Source organism: Argiope bruennichi, chromosome X2 (assembly GCF_947563725.1).
Source record: "Argiope bruennichi chromosome X2, qqArgBrue1.1, whole genome shotgun sequence".
NCBI lineage: Eukaryota > Metazoa > Arthropoda > Arachnida > Araneae > Araneidae > Argiope > Argiope bruennichi.
Window position 1 is genome coordinate 70,456,568 of NC_079163.1, and position 24,267 is coordinate 70,480,834.

The 24,267-nt window shown below is 28.6% G+C and overlaps 1 protein-coding gene across 3 annotated transcripts in view; it reads left to right on the top strand.

Annotated features, from left to right (window-relative positions):
* LOC129960448 (3 beta-hydroxysteroid dehydrogenase/Delta 5-->4-isomerase type 3-like) overlaps positions 1 to 24,267 on the top strand; it is a 45,714-nt gene that overhangs the window by 5,084 nt on the left and 16,363 nt on the right. The window contains exon 1 of one of the 3 annotated variants that reach the window (XM_056073892.1): positions 14,051 to 14,181. The exons of 1 other annotated variant lie outside the window; for it this stretch is intronic. The gene's annotated coding sequence lies outside the window, so the exon portion shown is untranslated. Of the gene's footprint in view, positions 1 to 14,050; positions 14,182 to 23,557; positions 23,780 to 24,267 lie in introns of those variants that run through there. One more of the 3 variants, XM_056073891.1, reaches the window with a different exon arrangement.

Consider the following 24,267-nt stretch of genomic DNA (forward strand, 5'->3'; position numbering starts at 1 on the left):
ATAATTTCTCAAACTCTCAGCATCTCTCTTCCTTAGTAGCATCACAATATTTTATAATAATTTATTAATAGATTTTACAGGGTTGCTATAGTGTTTTATGATCCCCATGGGCTCTTCTATCACCCTCTTTCGTTTGCCAGAATTAATCAAACTCACCCTGTATAATTGTGCTTTGGCTTTCAGTGCATATTTCGTTTGTATGATGTTTTGTTCGTATATTTTGATGTATAATTTTCACATGGTATTAAAAACTACAGCGGCCAAACAGGCGATAAATGACTGTTTGTTTCGCCAGCTGGCGATAAGCATCAATCATACCTATGGAGATGAACTTTGCTCTCCAACGAATACGAGTGACTCACTTCCTGCCTTCGCCGGCTTGCTCCGAACTTCTGCCTCGTGCTGGTCGATGGAATTGCGGCCAATCAATGTATCATGATATATATTTGTTAATTTAAATTGTAATTAAAATTTATTTTTGTTATCTACATGGCTGGCAGTTTTCATTAAGTAAAAATGTTTTAATACTTTAATTTAAAGTAAATTTGGCAATGCGTGTTAAACCACGCACCAAAAAACTAATTCATTTGCCCCTTAAATTTTATTTCTTTCAAATTTTATTTTGCAGGTAGTTTTAGTTGGTTTAGATAATTTTTAAGTACTTCATAAGAAGGACTATATCAGGCGTTAGTTTACATTGTATGTATGAAATGTGGTATAAAAATTTTGCTCTCAAAGTTTTAATAAGTGTATTGTTAACATATCCAAGTAACACACAAAATTATATAACATTGTAAAATTTGGAACACAATATTTTTTACAATATTGAAAAAGTTTAAAATGTAAGACTTTTGTTATGACCTATGGCACTTTACAAGCCCACTGACAGTTATCTGTCAGCGATTTAAGCCGAGTGAGCGTCTCTTATTTTTTTCAGTAGCTCCAACTAGGGCCAAGAACATGACTTAACTATTTCATGCGTCACATTCGGTTGCACAACCCCTTTTTAAAGGGGGGCACATTCACACACCTCACAGATAGAATAACAACCATGCCCGAACCGAGACTCAAACCCGGGACACCCAGATCACGGGGAAGACGCGCTACCCCCATGACACCGGTAGGCCGGCCGACTGTTGTTATATTAATCGTCTCTGAATTCTAATATTGCATAATATAGACTTCTTAGTCAGTTCAAAAATAATTCCATATTAGGGACTGAACCTTATAATTACCTGTTTGAGTATGAAAAAAATAACAAATTTTTAGTGCATCTCTAGAGTATGTTTTAAACTAAAATTTGCTATGTTCCTATTTTTCACTTGCTTTCAAATTCCAACGCGAGACCATTTGGCTCGCCAGCAATATCGTAGCCATGGAGGAGGTGGGATCCTGAAATGAGAGTGTCGATTATTGTAATTGGGTGTTTGTCTCGGAAGGAATATCATGCACTTTTATACCTAATTTTGAATTGTCTCTTTAATTTAATTACTATTTTAAAATTTTGAGCTAAGAATATGACTGAAAGAGGAAGCGATTTCAGTTATAATCATGATTTATTACTAGAACCGATTATGGAATAAGATTCACTCAATTTTTTGGAAAATGTCCAACATAAAAGGCCATGTCTATGAAGTTGAAAATAAAATTTTAAAAAAACATGTTTTTGCAATCTTTTTTTTCAAAATGTAAATGAAAGACATTCGTTAATTACTGTAAAATTTCAAATTATGAGTTAAGACCTTTTATAAGCAAAATAAGTATATGACAAATCGCAGTTTTAAAATGTAGCAATAAGTGAATCAATAAAAAGTCGGCTCATTCTATAGTAAAACCTATCCTGCCAAATGCTGGCATTGGTTGATTATGTCCATAGGGTACGAGTGGGAAATCTCAATGGAAGTAAGAATTGTAGAATGTGAATACTAGATTCTATGACCATACTTCCTGCTGTTAAACTTCAGTGAGAGAAAAGAGGTCCTTTTTTTTTTTTTTTTTTTTTTTTTTTCTGGGGAAGAACTGATTTTAGTTATTTATTGTGAACTTAAGAAAGAATGAGTAACATTTATAAAAAAGATGAATTTAATATTTTAACTGTGTTAAAATTCTGAAAAAAAAAAGGAAGTTTCTCATAATATATGAACACTATTTTCAGACTAGTTTTTCCTTACCAAATTTATTTTGGAACTTTATTATTACCTGTAATTTTTTTTAGTGAATTAAATATCTTGGATTTGAAAAACTCTGTAAAATTAAGGTAATTTTTATTTTTCATTTAAGAAATCAGGTTTCATTATAGTGTTTACAACACATAACTAGTCTAAAGAACTAAGAATCTTTTAAATTTTTAATATTGAAGACAATTTATTCCTTTTTTTTTTTAAATGATGAATGAAACTGATTTGACCATGAAATATTAAGTGAATTTCATTTTTAAAAAGTGGATCATGCGGATATTTCTTTCAATAATTCTTCACTTCTGATAGTTTAGAAACTTACGTTCTTTGTATTGTTTTAATTCGTGTAAAAAAAAAAGCTCATTTTAATGAAAAAAATTTTCAATAGAGTAAATGCTGAAAGTCTGAATACAATTCTGTAGCGCTGGAGTACGACCGGATTATTAAATAGGCAACTGTTTAAGTCCCTCTAAATTTTTTGTGTTATTTTCATAATACAGTACACTCCCGATTATCCGCGGAATTGGGTGGCGCGGCCGCCGCGGATAAGAAAAATCGCGGATAATCCGAAAAAAGCTAAAAACGGGTATAGCAAAAAAGAAAACTGTCATTCCAACTTTGAAAAATCGTTTTATGTACAGTAAAAAAACGTAAAATGAACAGCAGGAAATGTTTAACTGACGCTTAATATTTTAGTATATCACTCAAAACTAACCTAAAATGCATTTTGTTAATGAAAACAGAAAAGTGCTTTGTATTTACGAGAGGCGTCAAGGATACACAGAAAAATGAATACATATATACTGTTTTAATACTGTAATGTATTATGTAATTACAAAAGCATAACTGTAAAACTGCACCTTTTTGAAAAAAATCAGTCAAAAAAAAAAAAGATAAAAACTTTGCGCGGCAGGCGCGGATAACCCGCCCGCGGATAATCGGGAGTCTACTGTAGTTAAATTTTGTACTGTCTTTAAGTTTACAAAAGCCCCGCTAAATTAATTATTATTATTATTAATTACATTTATTTTAGAATGTTATTCTAGCAGCATTTTTAACTAAGCGTTTTTCAAAAGTTTTATATTTTATAGTTTCATAATTTTTTTAAAAATCTGTTTTATAATTAAAAAAAGATCACACCTGTAATTAAATATTCAGATTTTATTTTAAAACGTTTGTTTTAAAACTTATTTTGTGCAGAATTCTTTGAAATTTTAATGTTCCATTATGATATACCGAATTCTAGAAAGTGATCCGCAATAGAACTTTTTGATTCTTCAGTTTGATGAAATTTGCTTTTTAAAACTATTTATATAAATATTGTTGAGGAGAGGAAAAGGGAGACGACCTCTTGAAGGTTTAATTGACATTCAAAAGCTACGTTTTTATCTGGTTCAGAGTCTGATTTAGGATCTTCAACTTCTTATAAATGTTCCTTATAAGAATTTTTATGAAAATGACTTTCAGAGTTCAATTACCTTTGCAAGAATAGTTGATATTATAATATATCATATTATATTATGTTGAATATTATATCACTCCTTTAAAGACTTTCACTATAAATTTCAGTACACGTTATTCTGTCTGAATTCTAAAAACACAATTCCCCAAATAACAGAAGATGGTATTCAGCTTTTTTAAATTGCAAATAAGACTTTTATTTCGACTTAAAAAGAATGCATTGCGATCAGAGACGTGGTAAAAGGGGAGGGGTCTAATTTTCTTAGATTTTTTTCCCGAGTCGTCAATATTTGAAGAGATAATCAAATGTGATATTTTATTCTGTATATCGATGACATACAGATAAATATGATTACAGTATTTAAAGAAAAGATAATTGTGGTGGTATGTAGATTATTAAGGTCCATGCAGGAAGCAACAGGATAAATGTTTTTAGGAACATTTCTTTTAATAATCACATTCACACACTAACAAGCACAAACACAAAACATTCACGCTCACGGCTTCACAGTTCAGCGTCACATCTCATTCTAATTACAATCGCAATGCACTATGGGATGACAAATGGGATGGCCTAATCAGGCATCGCCATCTAGTATCCAAAAGAGAAGATAAGAGTAATGCAACTGCTACACAATGAAATTTTAAATCTGAAATCAGTATTTTTGAAAAATATGCTCTGAAAATTCGTTGTAGTAATTTAGTATCGAAAGAGAAAGTTGTGTACGAGAACGGAAAATCTATTTTTGCTGTGCGGGAAAAAAATGCCACTTCTGATTTATGTGAATGCAATTCTTATATTCGCCAATATCAGCTTTTTAATAGTAGACTCAAAAATACATTATTTTTATATAGATAAAGAAATAGTTCATATTACTGTTTTAAATATCTATCGATTCTCTAGAGTTGAAATATATCAGAGCACATAACCAACGCGATTAGTCGACAAAGGGATGATGTTAAAGGTTTCTTTTTTTTTTTAACTTCCATAATTTCTTGTAAACAAGTGTCATTTTTATTGCTTTTAAACTATGTAATTTTTCGATTTGTATACATGTAAATTTGATGTATCAAAAGAAGAAAACTCGGACGAAATTTAGGTTACTAAGCTTCAATTTGATAATAACAAATATCTATTTACAAATTCATTGCACGTTAGGAACACAATGAAAAGGTTAATACTGGAAGTAGAAGAAGAAACTGCATGGTGCACTAAGAGCAAGTCTTGGAGGGCACCTGAATGGGACATTCTCATGTAATCTTTTTAATATCAAAAAACAAAAATGTTATCGGTAGTATCTTCCTTAGATTTTAAAAATTATCCTTGTATTTTTCAGTTCTTGTAAACTGTTTAAAGAGTTCCATTTACCTTTTTAAACTAATTTGAAAGCTTTTAAATTCAAATTCGATTTTTTTTTCTTTAATCCCTTGAATTTCTTTTTAAAGTAATGTCTAAATATAGTCTATTGAATTTAATGTCGAATATATTTTGGTTATTTTAATATATAAACTAAAACGTGTATTCACTTCCGAATTTTATTATTTAAACATATCCATGCATTGAATTTTCACTGATCGTAAGAGAATAAGTTTTAGATTTCTTAATTCACAGAAAGTTTTATAAGCAACTGACGAGAACAAAACTGCAGTGACTTGAATTTTCGTTTCTGCCAAATTTGAAAACTTTGTTTTCATCGGCACCTCAGATTTTTCAATCAATTAAATCTATTTTTAGCTATACTATATTAGAGAAAGAATTGAAAATGTTTACGTATTCTATAGAAACAATATGTATAAAAATATTTTTCTAAAATGTTTATCTTTGTATATTGAATGAATTTAAATAAAATACATATATAAATGTTTCACCAAAATATTGATAGAATAATTAGAATATTTCTAAAAGTCGTTTTTGACGATTAACTGGTTTGCCAGGGACATTGGTTTTATTTAATTTCATTTAAATTTCAAAGCAATAACTTCATGTCTATGATTCTCTCAAATTGTCTGATATTAAAGCAGCATAATTTTGATTGCCATTCATTTGTTCTGTTCATTGTATACATAAAGCATTCGATTGGCAACCAACCTCATGATATCGTAGCGCTGTTTATTAAAAGTGTAAAGATGCGGTTCATCCATTATACAAATTTTGCGTTAATCTAACGTCACTTTTTTTATTTGTCTTATATACATGTGTTCAAAAGATCTGGTTTGTATAGCGCCAATGTACACACAGACGCATCCATCTTTATCGTTAGTAAAGATGGTTCGAATAAATTTATTCTGGATATTCAATTTTTGAACCCTTTATTTATGTATTTCTACCATTTTCAGCAAAAAGAAATAATTATTGAATTGAATTAGTAAAATTCATGCAGAATCTCATTTCACTATCTTTTAAGAAAACAAGAATGTTACATAATAAAGTAAAAATTTCTCTAAGTTCGATAAATCGACGGAAGGGATCTCTCCGAAACTCTCTCGCATATTCCTTAATAAAGGTTTTATCCCATTCCATTTCTCATAAATGTGAACTGTTGCTGTCACAACCTTGGTTGTGACAGCAATGAGAGCTCAGATTTTTATTTTCATAGTCTTGCACTGGAGTTCTGTGTTTAATAGCATAGTAAAATAAGTCGAATATGTATTTGGGCGCTTTTTTCTGAACGATTGAAACCAAAATTTGTTACAGAACTATGATTTTAATAACGTGCTTGAATTAGATGCATGGAGAGCTTTAGTGCCTAGACACTTCTACTCAGTTTGAGGTAATAAGTAGCAGAGGAAATGCAGTAGTAATCTACCATTGGTGCGTCGTTTGAGTAGAGGAAGGATTGCTTAAAAACGTTTAAGGTCAAAACTCAGGCAGTTCATTAGATGCAATTTAAATTTCGGAAGAAGTTATGAAGATTTAAGTAGCAAAATCCATTTGGTAGTAGAGTAAGGAAAGGCATATATTGGGCATAGTTAATTTGCTCCTTGACCGTAGAATTTTCATGAGTTTCGAGTTGACTGTAAAATTTTCTTGAAAGTTCTTTGATGAAATCATCGAGCTTTGGAGTTTTAAGATCTCTGTAATATCAATAATTTTAATAACAAAATCACATATGAAACACCATGTATCTAAATTGTTGCTTTTTTTTTTAGTTATAATGATTGCATGCATACCAAAGTAGAGATCAATTGGTTATCAACTCCTTGACAAATTTGGTTCAAAATTTAATACCCCCCTACATTTTAAATCTTAAAACTATGGTTTTAAGTTTTATTCAATTCGTACTCTGTAATTATCGATTTCATTTGTACTTGGAAAACCAGACAGACTTCTTGCGAAAGGATTTGTTCAAAATTGGTATAAATCCAAAAACTTTGTTTTCAGACCAGGTACCAAATTACATCTGTCTAGTTCGAAGCATTTTTGAGTTATCTGGCTAGCAAGCAGTGAAATATAGTTTCAAAAATATGTTTTCGGCTTCAGAGAAGTCTTCGTAAAAATCTTTTTGATAGTGACAAATCTTTCTCTTCATATATTTCGTATACGAGGAAGTAAAAATGCTCACATTTTGAAGATATTTCAAGATAGCGCGAAATAAACCTCCTTTCTAAATCTTTCGTCTCATTCTAACATTATCTTAATTTTCACCAGCTTGTGAAAGATGATTTAGCGCAGTGAAGTTGATTTTCAACCATATTCAAGTGACCTTAACTGAAAAACATATGAGTAGTTAATGTTGGTCTTTTCTTTATAGACATAGTGATATTGTCATTCGTGATGTTGTGAACAAATGATCTCAATTAAAGTTCAGTAAAGTAAAGTTGTAGACCACAATTTATATTTTAAAAAAGTCAATGAGATTATCATATATCTCTCAAAGACTAATTTCGAAAGTAAATTGGACCTTGATAAAAATGTTTTGGTTTATAATCATTCATCACATCAATCAATACAGCCGAATTATCAAATAGGTACAGGTATCAAATAGGTACAGGTATCAAATAGGTATAGGTATCAAATAGGTATAGGTATCAAATAGCTGCCTACGGGCAGAGAAAAAATTTTTGTGGTACAAGGACATTTTTATTTTTTCATGTATTTTGATTTATCAGGACATCTACTCGAACATATTACAAATAAAATCAACATTCGTCTAAATTTCAGAATATTCTTGTAGGATTTATTTCAAGTTTTTAATTCGTTTAGATCAGTTCAGTCTTGTTCGTTTTATTTGGCTGCTTGACTCAACATTTTCCATTCTACCATAAACTAAAAAAAGAGAAAACAACTTTCTGTGCTCTCATAAAATAAAGAAAGAAAAAAATTGCTTAAGCAATTCTGGAATGTAGGGTTGGTCGCTTTTCCAAGAAATCTTTCAACGAGAAAAGGGAGTAACATTGACCCTCCTTGACCTTATGTCGAGGGGTTGACATTGTGTTATAGATTTCTGTGTACTTTCTTTTGCTGTTCTGTCCTGATTTTTAAAACCAGTAGGATAAATGTCCGGCATTGCTCTGAATAAAAATACTTTCATGTGTACTATAGTTTTGTTTGTTATAAAATATTATAGTATACAAAATCCATTTATGGACTGAAACGTTAACTAAATCAGATTCTTTTAAAAACCACGAGTTAAACAAAAAGAAGTAGTATAGTAAAATTACTGTATTTAAATTTTAGATGGATTTTCCTACAAGGTTATTGACCTGAGTTCGGTGATGAGATGGTATATTTGAAATACTTTTGCCACAATATCTTGAAATAAAGGAAGGAAAAATAATGCACACAATGGATTCTTATAAATTGATGTGTGATATTATGATACAATCAACCTTTCTAAAGATAATAACAGAGGTGAAAATTTATAGATGTCTTTTAATCGCATGTAAGCCTTACATGACATTGGTTTACAATAGTTACGAAATATTTTTTGGAGAGAATTTTGTATTTTTACTGAATTTATCGTGTGATCTTTGTCTAATTTTTTAGTGAATAATCCTAGGCATGCGGTTAATAGTATCCGAATTTGCGTTTCAGACGCACTTTTCCCAACCGATTAAAACAAAAAATTTGACGCAGCTAGTGACAGAATCAATTACTAAATTTGATATATTTAAGCCACTGCATTTTTAGTTAAGCGTGTTTACATGTTTCTGAAAGTACAGATGATAGACTGTCAACCTGCAGTTGGATTTAGCTCAAAGTATGATAGGGTCTCTCACTGTATTTGTTAAATCCGTGTTCTGAATTTTCTCTATCTAGTTCTCTTCATTTTATAGTTATCGTGCTAACTTATATTTAGACAGCCGGACAGACAAACCTCCTCTGAACAGATTTTGGACAAAATTTGATAGAAATGTACAAATTTGATGTAAAGACCGTATCCAAATTTCATCCATCAAGCTCAAGGCATTTTTAAGTTATCTTTGTCTCGGACATACCGATGGACATTTTCCAAAAAATGTGTTTTTCAAACTCGGAGGGGTCTCAAGCATAGATTCATCAAAATTTCGACTACATTACATTTCTTTCTTTATTCTTCGTATACAAGAAAGTAAAAAGTGAGGCAATATAGAAGTGAGCATAATATAAATTATGAATAATTTATTGAATGATGCTGTTTTTTTAATTTAAAAAATCTGTCCCTCTAATTTCCGAATATTCAGAATAACTGACACTTTTTTATTATTCCACTTAAAATTAAATAATTTCCTTATTTCAGTTTGATATAAAAGATTTTTACTTAAAATAATTATTTTATTGAAAAATAGTGAATAATTTCAAATTAATTATTTAAATGAACTAAAAATAAAATTTAAATTATGTGTATTTATGTAAGCCTAACTTTATTCGGTGATGTTCTTTGCATTCAGATAGAAATTACTAATGTTTTAGGTACCATCATGCAGGTACCTATTTTATCACTGATAATGTTGATAATTTCAATCATACAAGTTAAGGAACTGATTTAGAAATCTATGAAACATTACTGGATACTAAAAGCCCTAATCATAGTTTTAATGTTAATATATTTAAAATTATAACTAATAAATTTTTGGTTCAGAATTAATTTTAAAAAGGCACAATAAATTTTTAGGTTACAACCCAATTACCTCATTGGATCAGAAGACCTATTTTCAATAATTTTAGTTCAGCAAGAAGTCCAAAATTCTATGGATGATAGAAATTTGAGGAATCGAGGAATTTTCGCTGTCAAAAGCTTTAGATGCATTACATTATAAAAATATAATCGACAGATAAAGATTGTTGCTTGGAATTAAATTTAAATTTTTGAATTCGAAGTTTAATTGAAATTAAAAGGAGATTCGAAGAATGAGAGAGAGTCCAATGAATTGAGAAAGTCCAACCAAATTTTATTTTGGCATGGGAAAAAGTAGTGAAGATTGAATTTGATATGACATTTAGGCTCGCGAACTCTTATTATTTAATATTTTTCGATAACAATCTGCTAGAAACTTTTTTCCCCTGTTATTTCATTTTTACTGCTTTTTTATTTTCAATTCGACAATTATAATACTATCTGTAATCGCAGACAATACTTTTTAAATCTAACTTTTTTTTTTTCGGTCTGCGAATTCTTATTGATAGAAAAATACTTAGTCATTTTTCGATTATCCTAATTTTTTCGCAAGAAAGTGGAATTTTTAAAAAATAAAGCTCATAGCAATTTGAAATTTTTTCCAATTATTCCCTTCTATACAATTTAACACGTACTTAAGTACAATTTCAAACATTTTGCACATTTTAAAAATTATTTTTCTGAATTTACACTTTAAAAAATTTATTCCAGACCCAATTAAAAATCACAATGATCATCAACTTATTTTATAGATCCTTTTAATATCAGCAATTTTTAAATTAATTTCCTTTCAAATTAAGAGCTTTTTATTTAAATGCGAAAAATAAGTGTTTCAATATTAGCCTTTTGAATTTAAACAAACACCAGCTTATCCGAGTGCAAATTTAGAAACTTGTTTGGAATCGCTACTTTAAAGCAATAAAAATTGATATTATGTTGTTTTTTTTTTAAATTTTATTTTGGTACTTTTCACGATAATTCGACACGAATATTTTATGTCTGATTCCTCTGGCTTTATTTTATTGAAAAAAATTACGAACGAATACATTTAGTATCTTTGAAACGCCTCTGAGTAAAAATCCAGTAACTGCAATTACGAAATTATAAAATATATTAAAAAATATTTTTAAAGTTTTATATAAATTGCAGGCAAAAGAAAAATATATGCACGGCAATAAAATAAATTTCATTGAAAAATTTATTTTTGTAATTTAAAAATAATGTAAAATTGTGTTTTGTCTGATATGCTTCAAAATTATTGAAGGAAAAAAAATTGAAAGTTTTTATTAATGTTTAGATGAATAATCTAATCCAAATTTTGAAAAACCCTTTCTTAATCCTTTAAAAGGCCATTTTTTTCTAGTGATGGTTTATTAAAATATTTTTAGGACCGAATTTGGCTTAAGAAAAATGATTCATGTAGCTTATTACATTAATTAAATTAAATAATTTGGTTAGTTAATAATTAAATAAGAAATCAAAACATTTTGTGTGAGATAAGGAACGGAAGCATCGAAGTTTGTGTCTTACTGCAACATTTGTCAGAATTTATGCACACCTACATAACTTCATACAAAAATTGAGGAATTTGGGCAGGAAGCATACTTTCCATGATCCTAGAAAGGTTTAATGAGCAGCAGCAATTCAAGAAGTAACTACATGCAACATTTTGTAGTTTTAGATGCAATGATATGCTCTGTAAACCATTTTGAATGATTTTTTTTTATCATGCATGTTGAAATTATAAACAGTATGCCAATCTAGAAACATTATGTTAAAATTAAATTCCAAATCTTTGCACATTGTACCATATTTTGGATAATTAAATTTTTGTTACACGTTGTATCATTTTTTAAACATCCTTATTTTATTAATACTATATTCTTTAATAGCATAATAAGCTGCAAGTGAAAAAAATTGCGTGATTAGAGTCGTAATTGATAGCAGGGCAAGATTAAACTCTGAAGCGGCATACAAGCAATACAAGTTTGGATGTGGGGGGGGGGGGGGGGGGGTTCTGAAATGTTTTGAATGTAAAATGAATTCCAAACTTTCTTTGTAGGCTACAGTTATTTTCTTTATTAAAGTTAAAATCATATTTTTAATACTATAGTAAGTACGTCAGTATATAAATGATAGCATATCTCCTCATTAAAAAAATCAGTATTTTTGCAATTTTATAGGAATAATTCCAATTATTTTCTTAGATTAAGATATTTGTTTTTTGAATTTGCAGTTTCAAAGGTATTTCAGAAAAACGGTTTTTGATGAACCAGGGTTATGCAGTATATTTATTTATATTGTCTAAATTAAATTTTTGGTAACTTTTAAAAGTAAGAATTTCAGTATCTCGTCTGCTAGAAAGCTATTTTAATTTAAAAACAAATTTTAACAAAATGGTACATTGTTAGAAGGAATGAAAATAAACATTATTATTTGTTTCACTATAGTATGTGTAGAAAAAGTTGCAATGTAATGAAAATATTTAGAAACTGAAGATTAAGGTAAAACCAGGACAAAGCTTACATAAAATTATAGATATTTTAAGAGCTGAAATTTTTAAGCATTTATTTGATGTAGAGATAAGTCAACAAATATAGTTGTTGCATGGCTTTGATTGTATTTAAAGCAAATTATTCAGGAACTAACTAAGTACTATTTATACTTCTGTATAACTTACTTTAAATATACATAATTTCTCAATTCTTTAAAAAAATGTAACATATACAATTTTAATACCAAAAGATGTTAACTTGTACATCTTTAACAAAATATTGTTTCAAAATTCTATATGCATTATGTAACATCTGTTTAAGAGATTCTATAAAAAGATTTAAAAATATTCACCTCCACAGAAAAAAAAGTATTGAATAGAGTCATGTTTTTTACCTTCATGGAAAATGAAAGTTTTTATATTTAATATTTATATTATTGGAAGAACTAATTTGGATAAAAATATGATGAAAAGCTTTATGATGAGATGTAACAATGCTATTTAAAATTACATTATATGTATGAAAACATACTATTAGAAACATTTTCATTGCAGTTTGGATATATTTTTAAATTGTTAATATTTAGATACCATCTGCTTTTATTTATTTAATATTTCAACACATGTAGTATCAAAAGTAGCACTTAAAAACATTGCAGGGTTGAAGCATTTTGTTTAATCTCTGGATACTGATTTATTTATACATATTGAATGAATGCATACACTGATGCCTGATTTTGATAATATATATTGAGAAAAAATTTTAATTAATCTAGAATTGAACAAATTGTCTTTGCAATTATAGTTTGAGAAAGACATTTGTTTGACTTATTCTGCTGCAGTAGCTATACAAAAGAAATCAATGGCTCTTCAGTCCATGTAGTAGATTTTAAAAAGTAAAAATAAAAGAAACTGTCTTGGTTTCATATTTTCAAAATCGGAATTTTTCACTTTGTGTATTATGTCAGCAGTTGAATATGTTCCAATATATGAGTATTTTCTCAACATATTTCCATTTCAATGTAAAATAAATAAATAAACAAAAAAAGACAATGCTTATTTAATTAGATGAAGTGTCAGACTTATCATATAGCAATTAAGTAAAATTAGCATTTGACAGATATGTCAACAGTTAGTTGGGCTTAAGGGGACAAAGTGTTATAGAAACAAACAAATAAACAAACAAAAAAAAGTAAAAAAAATGAAAGTAAAATTCAGGCAATGTGGATATCTGCAGCAATAAAGTTCTGATGGTTAAATATGAAGATGACGATCATTGTTAAAACTGATGACCTACAACTTGTGAAAAAAAGATATTGATAGAAAGTATTCTTTACATGCTCTGAAAGAAAGAAAAAAAATCACTAGAGAATAAAACCTGTAAAATCAATTATCTAACTATAATATTTACTTGATAGTACATACAAATGTACTTTGAATCATAATCCTTTTAAATGTCACTGAAAATTTGGAAGTTAATGTGATTGGAATATTATGCACATGATAAAAAAAAGAAGAAAGATTTTTTATAATTACATGAATTAATACCTGCTAAAAAAATTCCTTCATATTTCTGTGTTAATTCGAAACATTATTTAAGGCGAGAGATAGCATTGTAGTAAAGTTTAATTGGGGAGAATCTGACATACGTTTAATGTTTATTTCCGAAATGTAAACATACACAATCAGTCACGTTTGAACATCAGCCAATCATATGTACGATTACATTACTCGTGTACGTGCATATACGTAGCGAGATACTTTCGCAAGCTGGGATTGGTCAATAAGAAGTGAATGTTTGTTCATATCCTGAAGGTACACTTAGAACGAGGATTTCCTCTAAAACTTTTTCCTTTGCAATCGCACACCAATCAGTGATCAACTAGCGTCTCCATCGTCAGTCTTATTCTTATGGGATGGGCTTGTCCATCGCAAGCTGTACTTTTCGGAGGTAAGAATGTTTGAGACAGAGGGGCCACCTGGGATGAGCGTTATAATTTATTGGTATATGTGGAATTGTATTGCTACTCTTTTCCCTTTGCATTTAGGCATGAAATGGCAATTTTGCCGAAACAAATTAGCTTAAAACATATATGTCAGTAATTAAAAGATGATTATTTAATAAAAAATTCCATTTCATCTTATCTAATGGATGATTATTTAATATGTTTCGTCTATTAGAGCTTTACTTTGAGTGTTATTTCATGATTGCGACAGCAGGAGAAAATTTGTGATAGTGTTAATTACTCAGTATAAAGAGAAAGTTTCAGATTTTATTTATTTTCTTCGAGTGGCTTTAATTATTTTCTACTGCTTTTTTTTTAATCAGCTCTATTGTTGTTTTTACAGGGATCTGAGTTTCCTGATACAAAATAAACTGTATTTAAAAGTATTTTCGGTATGAAGTTTCCATTGATGACATATCTTTAAAATTGGTGATATGTGTAAGCAAAAGAATTAATAGTACTGTATTTTTGGCATTGAGAATATTTCTATGGATATGTTATCTTCGAAAATGGTTATATAGTGATATATGTAAGCAAAAGAATTTAATTGTCATGTCTTAGCTCATATTTCTTTACAGAAAATCTTCTGAATAATATGGAAGTATCATTCCCCCCTCCCCCATTAACATTTAATAGGTACTATCACTGTAAAAAAAGATGACCTCTCCAAACTTTTTTTATGTGATTGCATGAATACAATTATCGTGGAAGAAAAAATTATTCTGTTCATGATTATATTTACTTTTACACATACAGAATAGTTTGTGACTATTTCTATAGTTTCTAAGCTCTACTTTTTTGCTTGCTTTAGTTTGTCTTAATGCATTATTATAAACTTGTAAAACCAAAATAAATATTATATTCTGTTATTGCTAATTTTAAGTTATGATGTGAGAACATATTAAATTTTGCAATATAAATTTGGATTACTGAAAGTTGGATTTTTAATCCGTAAGTGGCCACCCTAAATGCATTGATGAATGGTAAAATAAGAAATATTGAGCGAAAAAATGAGCTAGCTGTAATCTTTCTGCAGAAGTATTTTCCATATTGTGATTCTAGTTAAATGTAGATGATGGTAATTCAGTATTTAAACTCGAAACATTTTGGTTGTTTCCTGATATTTTGCATTTTTTCCTGTCCAAATTTAAAGATATTTATTCCTAGCCAATTTTTTTTAATATCAAAATCCCATTTCCAAAACATGTTCTTGTAAGATAAAGGCACATACATTTAAGACACTGTCAGGAACTTTCTAAGTGTTGCATTTATTTTCTTTTAGATAATTGCACTTGTATAACTTCTAAAAATAATTATCCAATGAAAAGTTTGTTTTTTTTAAAGTTAAAAAATACTATATAAAATATTGTGTATACTGCTTATATGCTAGAAAATTGTATAAAGGCTGTTTTAGAATGTACTAAGTGTTCAAACATTGATTATTCAAAAACAGTTGCTGAGTGGCAATTTGAATTGAGCATTCTTTAATTATATCAGTGATTTGCTTTTTTTTATAATTTTATTTTTGAAATTTTTATTGATAAATATTCTGCTTCCAAAATCTCTCGTTCAATGACAATGTTTGTTGCACTGATTCAGTCAAATATTAATGCACGAATGCTTTTCATTATTAATCTAAATGACTTCTTATGGATGTAAATATTTTTCTATACTTCAACACTGTAAGTAACATTCTTATATTTTATGTGAATAAATATTAGTTTATACCCATAGCTGATGATTCCCATGTTAACCAAGAATATATTACAAGCCCTATGCCCAGTAGCTATTCATATCTTAGTTTCCTTAATGATTTCCACCCAAATGTAATGAAAACAAAAATATCATCCCCTCAACCACCCCATAAAAATCAGCTTGTATGCAAATATTTAAAACAGATTTTAGTTGAATTACTTGCATTCATGTTTAATTTAGGTTCCCTTGAATTTTTCAGACTTGCTACAACTTTGTTTCTTGAGTGTTCACCGGTTCTTATTATGTGTTTATTAATTTTTTTGTGTAACAGTAAAAAAAAAATTACAAAAATATAATATTTCTTCTTATAGGAAAAGAACAGAATTTTTATATAAATTATAAAAATGAAACTATTTTCATTCTATACTTTTAATATATCCTATTGTGTTAGCTTATTCCACCTCTTAAAGTCAAACAACACAAATTAAATTTTAAAAATGATGTAATGTTGTAAGTATTTGCAAACTGATTTTTAAAAATAAAGCTGCTGTAATTCTATATCTGTTAATAATTAGGTACAGCATACAAAACTATCCAGATCACAAAGATTTTTTGTTGCCTTGAAAAATTAAGATTTGTTTGTAAATTTAGTTTTAAAAATTGTAATACTTCATATGCTAATTTAATAATGATACTAAAAAATATGTTCCTGGCAATAAATATTTTATAGAATATTAATATTAAAACTTATTGAATTAAAAATTTATAAATTCATTGACAAATCAAGTTTATAATGATCAATTCTTGAAAGATGAAGTTTTACAGATTCAGTAATATATAATATGTAATGTAACATTTAACCAAATAATGTACAGTCATCTGTAATGATAATGTAAATATCTTGGTTTTAATTAGCTAATCCATAAAAAAAATTGTCCTGTTTTACATTGCTTAGATAAAAATTATACATACTGCAAGTGGATTTAATTTCAAATTAAAATAAATATGCATAAGCCTGAAAAGGAAATTATTTTACTCATTAAGGTATTTTCAAAAATTGCTACTAAATTATACTTAATTTTTTAAATGATTATTAATACATTAATGCATACTTGCTTCTAAACAATTTGCTGTTTTTTAAGATTATGCAAGATTTTTTCTGAACATGAGGTAGAAGAATGTATTTTTACATTAATGTTACTTGCTCATTGCAAGATCAGAGAAAAAATATATATATATTCATACAAAATTAATATCAAAACTGAACAAATATTCATAGAAGCATTACCTGCTGTTGATACCTCAATTCTTATATTTATACTATTGAAGAAATATAACTGATATAAAACATAATGGCCCCAGGACTCATGTTGAACATTTTCAATGCACAGCCCTTTTCTTTGTACAATATATTGTACTTGCAACTTCTGATACTTTTTTTGTGCAAAATCTATTTCCTTATACCTTCCATAGTCTATACATGAAATGGTTTCATTTTATTCATTACTCAGTTGCCTCTAAACAGGGAAACTTACTTTATGGCCTTTCTGTATTCTAATTAATGGTTGATAAATTAATATATTGCCAATCTAATAAAGCTTTATTAATTTCTATAAATTGTTGGATTTTTTTTTATTTTTTTTTGAATTGGTGCAACAGGCATACAGCACTAAGTGTTTTATTCAAATAAAAAATAGCAATTCTTATATATATTGAAACTCTGATACCCTGAATATTGAAGCCATTTATTTTTGCACCATATATTGGTTTTAAGAATCTCTACCATTTTATATTCACTATACCATTCCTGTTCAAATTATTAATCTGAAAATACATTTTTTAAATTTCTCTTTGTCAAGTAAAGATTTATGACTTTATTATTCGTAGAATGTCAATACAATGAATGAATGTTCCTAACTATCCTTTAATCAATAAGACCATCACTATTAATCTTTCAAGAATTTTTTTATGTTGGAAAATATACAGAGGAAGCCTCAAGTATGGATATCACGCTCTTCATAATATGACTTAATGGCTAAAAGAAACAAACCATGATTTAAAAAGAAACAGTATTAAAAAATCTTTCACCCTCTGTTATGTTTAGCAAGAAGTTACATTTAAATGGTTTTATGTAACTGAGTATAACTTTGTATGAGGTATAAGACATTTGATTTCAAATAATTCTGTGTAAAAATACACATATATTAATATATATCGTAAAATACATTATTTCCAACTTTAAATTACTATCAGTTACAACACATCTTCAAATAACAGTAAATGAGCTAATAAATTTATCAAGTAAAAATATTTTAAATTTGCAATTATGTCATTATTTATATATGATTAATTTGTTGTGAAAAACTTCATTTATCAATAAAACATGAAATGTTGAAATATGGTTTTATTTCGTGCATTAAGAAGATTCATACTTTTATAAATAATTTACTAACTTATATAAACTAACAAAATTCAATTTTTTTTTCTTTTCGTCTAGAAGAAGAGGATAACAAAGTAGTAACAAAAATATTATTTAACATCTCCAGACAGTAATAAAGAATAATATATAATAAATCTATTGAAACTTCAATACATTGTGTTTAGATCATTAAATATTCATAAATATAGGGTGTTCATTAATTATTGTCGGGGTTTCCGTACCTCATAACTTTCGCATAAAAAATATTACCCAAAAACCGATTACGTATTCGTAAATTGCAACTCAAAGAATTTTACGTGGCAACAATGCGATCTTAGCGCATTTGCAGTCTGGGTAATTATGACGTCATAAATAAAAATGGCGACCGTGCAAGAAAAAGCAATGTGTATATTGTGGTTTTTCGAAACTAAATCAGTCATAACTACTCAACGTCACTTCAGGACCACGTACAAGAAAGATCCTCCTTCGGATAATTCTATCAGACGCTGGTTAACGCAATTTCAGGAAACTGATAGCGTTCTACACCGAAAGGGAGCGGGAAGACCGAGCACATACGACGATATGGAACGTTCTCCATAACCGCCTTCAACTGAATGCCTACAAAGTGCAAATTGTGCAAGCTTTACATTTTAATATCATTAATAAAATTCTTTGAGTTGTAATTTACGAATATGTAATCAGTTTTTGCATAACATTTTTTATTCGAAAGTTATGAGGTACGGAAACCCCGACAATAATTAATGAACACCCTATATATTTGAATATAGTATAATAAAGACTTGGTTATTAAGTATTAATTCTGAATTGCACAATAATAAATCTCAAAATACACTCTACAAAAACCATGTAAGGAAACTGTTTCTCAAGTGAGGACTTGGCTAGCTATAAAATGAATACTTCAACCAATGACACATTTATTAAACTGCTCTGATGTGAATGCTATTGTTCCTTTTGTGTTTTGATCGGTCAGTTCCATTTAAGTTTTCTAACTAAATAGAAAGAGAAAGAATGATCTTAGAGTTTTTCTGAGCAGTTTATAAATATTGCAATTTGTTTCTTTGTGGATAACCTTAAAAAAAATTATTTTTCTAGATTCATGTTAATGTTTTACTTATTCTTTTTCTTTTTTTTTATAACGGTGATTTAGGTCATTAGGTTTAGCCATATGTCTTCTATTCATAAAATGTGCGATTTAAATTCATGAATTTATTTAATTACATACATTTCAGATATGAATCCCTGTTCGCTTATCACCTTAAACTATATAAAAGTTATAGGATTTCGATTTGAAAGAATTTAACATGCATTTATTTAAAACTAGAAAGCACAAGAATAAAATAATGACCAAATAAAAATCAACATATATGAAATTGGTAATGATTTATTTTATTTTCATACAACATATTATGGAATTTAAATATTAGTATCACATTGCCTCTTCATTCACACCGTAATTTAAACCGTTTGCTTACGGGTGGTACAACTGCTGTATCAAGCCCCGTTCCGATGACCTGTGTGCGCCTTGAGACTGACGCATTTTACCCTGTTTCCCCTCTCCTGTGGTTTTCCAGGATTCTTTGATGTCTGTTCATTTTACCGACAGTTTGAGGGAAGCTCCGGACCGACGTTAACAGGCGGGGATGGTTCAACAATGGTTCAGTTGGAAGATTTACGACCATATCCGTAAAGGCCACAAGCCGTAGGAACGCGGCTTCAGAATTTTTTTTACGGGCCACTACAGCTGTTATACCAAAGACGAGTCGGGATTTCCTTCCCTCGAGTAAACTTTTCAGCAATACTCTAATTGCCCTATATAATCCTTTCCCTATTGTGTGGTACCTCATAGGGGCAGGAGATTTCCGCCAGCAGAAGCTTAAAATCTGTATTGGCGCTGATGAATTTTACATCTTTTGGCTTCTTTTTTTTCCCAAAAGGAAGTAGTCTTAAGATATAATGGAATGAGTAAGTTTAATTTCATGATGAATTATACTAGACCAAATCGAATTACGTTTTTATCCATTCCATAATTTTGTGGTATCCCGTATCAATTATACTAATCTTTAATTAAATTATGATTTCGACATAAAACAGTTTACTTTTCATTGTAATATGCTGACAATTATAAATTATGCTGAAGAGTAGTAATTTATAAACAAATCACTGATTACGCCGCCTTACGCTGATAAATTAACGTATAAGTGATAATCAACACCTGCATATCAAATTCTAAGTAAACTATGCCCAATTTTACTTTATTGAATTACATTTTTAAAATTTGATAATTATTTGCATTTTGGAAAAATTTTGAATGGAAGAAATATTTTTTTATTCAATTACCCTGGTATGTTAAACTCTAAGTGTATTTTTCGAAAAAACAATACATGTTATAAATGAAATTTTCAGCAAAAAATGAAATATTCATCGTGCGTACAGAGCATTAAAAATGTATTGAGAAATGCTATTATTCATTAATATTAAAAATGTTTGGAACTACGTTAAGTAAAAAAGAAAAAAAAATTTAATTGCTTTTGTAGGAATTGTATCAATAATAAAATTCAGTTATGCTTTTATTCTATGTATTCTAAGAAAAGTATAACTTGTTTGATATACAAGGAAAGAGGTGAGCATTTTTAAATAGAAAGCGCAAGCAATTAGAACTAATTGTTCATCATTTGTTCATCATCAATCACTATTTGTTTATAAAAAAATTGATTTGCTGGAAATGTAAAAATGAATTTGAAGCTCACATCGCAATGTTCAAGCTTTAAAAGAGCTAAATTCATAGTTTAAGCAATATTTAGGGAAGTCCATCTGGGGAGTGCACCGGGAGGCCCAGCATGATCAAGAACTAAAATAATGTTCAGAACGGTAATAGTGGGATGGAAAGAAGAGAGGAAGAAATTTAAAGACGATATAAAGACAGCCATGTATTACAGTATCCAAATGGATTCTGCTTCTGATATTTCCCATAAAAAATAAACATCAGTCTTTATTAGATATTAAATTTTGAAGAGAAAAGATAAAGTATAAACGAGTCATTTATAGGGTTTATTGAAAAATAACTGATGTGACTGAAGAAAGACTAGCAAAAGCTCTATAGGAAATATTAAGTGAGCTTGATTTAGATATTATGCAATGTAGAAGACAGGTATACAACAATGGTAGCAACATGAAAGGGAAATATAAAGGTGTACAATCTAGAATAATTGCTCTAAACCCTCATGCAATTTATATGCCTTATCTATCACACTCTTTTAATTTATTAATTTGCGATGACGCTTCCAGTTGTATATAATGTTTTTTTTTTTTTTTTTTTGAATATTGCAATGTTTATATTACTTATTTTCTGCTTATACAAAAAAAAAAAAAAAAAAAAAAAATGGTTGGGGTGAATTCTACAAAAGCATTTAAACGTTACTCTTAAACCATTATGCGATACTCGTTGGGAAGTCACTATAGATTCGGTTAAAGCAATGTATATATAGTTTGAAAAAACTTGTAATGTCTTAGAATAATTTATTGATCCAAGTAACAATAATACAACAGCATTCGAAGCTAAAAGTCTATTAGATTCAATATAAGACATGACATTTATTTTATGTTTAATAGTATGGTTTACAATATTGTCCAAAATCGGCACTATCAATAAAATATTTCAAGCAAAAGCAATTGTTCTCGACTGGGCTTTTAATTTAGTCAATAAAATTAAAACGGAAATCCAAAACTTAAGAATAGTATGCAGCTAATTTTCAGACGAAGCAAAAGTTCGTGATTTGAATATTTCAGAACATTTTCCGATACAGCAGAACATGAAATTACAAAAAACCCGGTTGAGGAATTTAGTTTTTTTTTTTTTTTTTTTTTTTTTAACTCGAACAGATACAGAAGAGAGATTTAAAAATGTTTCAAATTAATCACTGCTATAAAAACTTTAGAAAAACATGAACTAGAAAAAACTTCGTAACCTTTTATAATATGAAAACCTAATCCAAGAAATTGTTTTGCTACTTGATTTGATTTTGAATGAAAGAGATGTAAATAACGCACAACACATATTGCAATACATACTAAATAATAATTATAATGAGTTATTTCTAAATGAATCTGTGTTAAAACTTTTCTTTACATTGCCAGTTACAAAAATAAATGTTAAGCGCTCTTTCAGCGAATTAAAATTAATAAAGAATTATTAGCGGGCAAGCGTTTGCATAACGCTTAAATGCACTTGCTATACTAAGCATACAAAAAGAAATTGCAAAAAATTGTAATTTTCCTGAAATGATTAACAGAGAAAACCAATTACGCATTAAATAAACATGCAATAGTAATATGCATCGTATGAGTAATTTTTTTTTATTTACTTTGCAAACAATTTAGGCTTCTAAACGGTTTTTTGCACCCTGGCCCTTTCATAGAGAAGGTCGGCTCTGGCAATAACATTGAGATTTAATAAATTTCAATTGTTTTCCACATTCCAAAATAACCGCAGTAAAAGTTTATTCTTATTATCACTATAAATGATTATAAAATTGATAAAGTTTGGTTTAATAAGTCTAATAACTATATAGCAGAAAATATCGTATAATTTTTCAGTATCGTAGTATTTTATTTGATACTATCTCGTGTAAAATTAGTGAATTATCAGAAATGAATTTTAGAAGGAAAATGAAATAAAAATGTGATACAAAGACACATTTACGGTTCAGACAAGGACAAAACCGCGTAAGAGCAACCTGCTTACTACTACCACAGTGGGAAGAGATAAACCATTAATGCTACGGGTGGTCGAAATCGAAGGGGTCATTTCCAACAAACGCAGTTTAAAGAAGGGGAAGGCATTTTCGAGTTTTTCTCGTTGAGGACCCGCAGTTAAAGAAATTTTTCAGTTTGGTTTGATGTTTACAAAGTTAAGAAGTAGCGATTTAAAAGCAGACATCAATAAAGAGAAAATTAAAATTTAATTCTCTCTTACATGTGTAGCAACATTGTTTCTAACCTAAAGAAACAAGATCTACAATCACATTCACGTACAAGGTAATAATAACGTTTTCCTTGAGTTCAGTAGAAAGAATTCAAATGAATCGGGGAAAGTGTTGTGCTGAACATATAACTGACAACACTTATCCCAAGTTCTCCTGCCCTTACACGTTCCTACCTCGGAAATATACGATTTGCAATGGATTCGTCCATCCCGTAGGGATAAGGATTGTGATTGAGATATTAGTATCAAATCACTCTCGTATCTATTTGGTTGCATAGCAACGTTAACATTACGTGGCGTTGCTTGAATCTGAGTTCATTATCTTAGTCTTTTCACACTTGTCAAAAATATCTGTCAATTAATAAATTGTATGCTATTTTAATTCCCTGAATAGTATTGTACTCCCATGACTTGTTTTGAAAGAAAGGTAAATGAAAGATTTAAAATTTGTTTTAATTTTTCGAAATAATAACTAATAAATTTTTTTCTGAATTTGTTTGGAATATTAAGTTTCTGAGTTTAAATTATTACAAGAAGGATGTAAGTAGTATTTCGAGTTTTGAAAAAAAGACTTTGAATTAAAATTTTACATATCTAAAATCTGTGTCAAGTTTAAGTATGTCTTTTTCAAAATTCTTAACTATTTTACCCCATTGCTATTATTTTTACATATTTTTAATATAATGTTATATCTAAGGTTTGTCATTAATTGCTCTTTAAGTTATTGATAATTATGCTTTGAGATATGAATTAATTTGATTATTAAAATGTATTAAATGAGAAAACCGATTTGCCTTGTTGGCATTTTCATGAAAAATAATTGTGCTTTTTTTAACAGAATCAGCTTTGTCTTTCCTATTAAGTATATTTTATTGTGTTAAGTTTTTGTATTTCCTCATATTAACATTTAGACCA